The following is a 2,996-nucleotide window of genomic DNA, read 5'->3' as shown; positions in this document are numbered from 1 at the left end:
CAAACCATGAATATGAAATGGATGAGTGAAATTTCCCCAGTAACCAGTTCTCACATTAGAGTTTTAGGTTTCTATTTTTATTCTGTGGTTCACACAGACGCCTTGTGGTGATGAGGGATCCAATGATGCTTGTTGCCATGGATACTACTCGACGCTATGACGAATAAGTATCCTATTTAAAGTCTCTCCACCTTGTTGTGACATTTATTTTTAACTTGATGCCACGTGAAGAAAAACGTAATCGAAGAATGCTGGCGATATTCCGTTTCTTTTCTACACATTTGTCATCAAATCCCATTGAAACCTGTTTTCTTTTTGGCCCAAGAGCTTCTGGGAGTTGTAGTCTGGAGACGAGATGTTGAGGTAAAGCTTCACATCTGTGTCACCCAGGGGTGCTGTCTGGATCTAGGCAGAGATGAGTTTTTACTGTTGCTCTTTTTACTGTCACACCCCCCCACTACCAAATGTTTAGGGACGCCTGCTCTCCATGGTTTTAGATTTCACACCTCACCTGTGATGTCACACCTGCTACATGCAGCAGGAACGTGCACACACCAGTCCTGGCTAATTTTATTTTAACACATATACACAATCAACTCGATCTGCTTTCCATACATTGGTTTTAGTGTTGGAGGTGGAGCGAGCAGGAAGCCCAGATATGTGAGGCTGTCCTCCGATGATGGCGAGAGTGGCAGTGAAAGGTCTGATGAGTGTAAACAGAAACCAGGTTGAGTAGCTGGACAGGATCGTGTCAGGTAAAGTGGAATATTTCTTGTGTTAACAGTAAACAGTGACCCGTGTTTATCCATTTGTTATGACCAGCTCCTCGTCTCCCACAGTAATAACTGCTGCTTTATTTTACACTTGATGACAGGGAATATTTGATCCAGTCAGCTACGTTATTTAGAGGCGATAAATCGAGAGAGAATTATTCGCCAAATATTTTGATTTTCAATTCATATTTTTAAGTAAATCATTTGCTGTTTTAAACATTGGAATATTTTTGGGGTTTTGGACTGTTGATCGTACAAAACAAGACATTCAGGAGATTGTGATGGGCATTTCTTACTATTGTTTTGATAATTTATAGACCAAACGATTGGCAGATTAATCAATATTGAAAGCTATAATTGATTGCACCTTTTTTTTCCCCCAGGCAGCAAAATGTTTCTATTTATTTCAAACAAAAGGAGGTAATAGTGCATTTGTTGGGGACTGTTTTCAGCGGGGGATTAATCCACATTTGGTGGGATGTTTGTTAGACACCTCTACGGCAGGGAGGATTAAGATAAATCAGGTTTTGGGCACAGTTGTTTTAGTTTTGTGGGATTTGTTGAGAATAAGAAAAATACAGAATATAACCAGTGGTTGGCTTTGAAATATGAGCACTATTTGTCATCAATATAATTGAGTTATCATGAGAAACCGAATAACCCTTGTGCACGGCTTTAAAATAAAAAAAAAGTCCCCTTCCTAAAACTGCTTAAATACTCTATATTAATATTATGTTCCACTATCACTGAGTTACATTTTTAACCAACTTCAGTTCTGATCATAACTTACAAATATTTGTTCAGTTTCACAATTTTAAACATTAAATGCCAGTTGTTGTTGGTTTTTTTTACATAATGTCACTGTTGTTTTTTATGAGAATAATTGCGTTGCATGAAATACTGCAGTGATCCGTAACACAGCAGCAAGCCCCGAGTGGAAAACAGGAGAATAGCATGTATTTGACCCAAAGGGCTCAATCTGGTGGAGAATAGTAAAATCTACAATTTTGAAAGGCAGTGCTCAAGTTTGAAAGCCTGATATAATAGAATGCGTGATTTTATGCTGCAATAACCGCGGGATCAAACCTTGTGGTTTAAATGGTTTTCAACAGTGGCATTTGAGCCTGTTTTGGATGCACAGTTTATTATAGACTTATAAAAGACCACCCTTGCCGTAATGTATGCCATACGCATTGGATTTCCCCAAGAAGGATAATTAAAGTATACGTCATTATTATTAACACAGCCAAAATGATCGAAAAAATGAAAAAGCCAGAAATGTCCCGAGTGATGCACAAGGGTTAACCGACCACATGATTTTTCCCTCATGTTCTCACTCCTTGCTGCCTTCATGTCCAGTGGGAAACGTCAGATACAAGTGGACTAGTTGTAAATATTGTTCAACAACAAGGAAGCATCTGCTCCAATGTACCAGTCGGTTGTGTCACCGGACTGAACCAACAGTTGGAACACGTGAACTCTTCCGAGTCGCTGCTTTTTAAACCCCAAACCGCTCCAACTGGGTTTCCCACAGGAATGAATGCAGCATGTCTTCTTCTTCTCGTCTCTCCCTCTGATCTGCACCACCGCCTCCGCATGCTGTCCCATGATTCATAGCTGCTGAATAATAGATGCTCTTTTCATAGATCTCTGGAGGGCTTCGTCAGTACGCCTCTCCCTCGCTTCTCTTTCATCCTCCACTCAGCTCGGCGTGGTTAGTTTCTTCATCTCCACCGCTAGTCCTCCTCTCCATCTCTCTTCTCCCTCTATAATATAAAGAATTAGCTGCTGCTTGTTTTCCATTTGAGACGCCACATTTCCCTCAGGTGTTTTGTGTGTTTTCCGGCCCATTCAGCCCAGTGTTTATTCTCCGTGCGTAGTTTAGTGTGAGTGGCCTCTCTCGGCCTAATGTCAGGGAGTCGTCTTTGCCTCCAGACTTTAAGGTTGTCTTGACTCCCGTGGTGAAGCCTCTTCGCTTTAGGAAAGATTCCCACTGATCCAGAGTCAGATTCCTGCAGCGAAGACCATGCCAATCTTTTAACTTGCTTTAACCCATTTACTACAAATGAGTACTTTCCATCAGTGGCTCTCTGCCTGTCTGAAACGAGTACGTAAGTTAAAGTACAACATTAAAAGTGCTCACTAGGCAGAATGGTCCATTTCAGAATAATGTATATTACACTACTGGATTACAATTGTTGATGCATTAATGTGTTCATCACT

The sequence above is a fragment of the Sander lucioperca genome, chromosome 21, assembly GCF_008315115.2.
Source record: "Sander lucioperca isolate FBNREF2018 chromosome 21, SLUC_FBN_1.2, whole genome shotgun sequence".
NCBI lineage: Eukaryota > Metazoa > Chordata > Actinopteri > Perciformes > Percidae > Sander > Sander lucioperca.
This window is presented reverse-complemented; position numbering follows the sequence as displayed.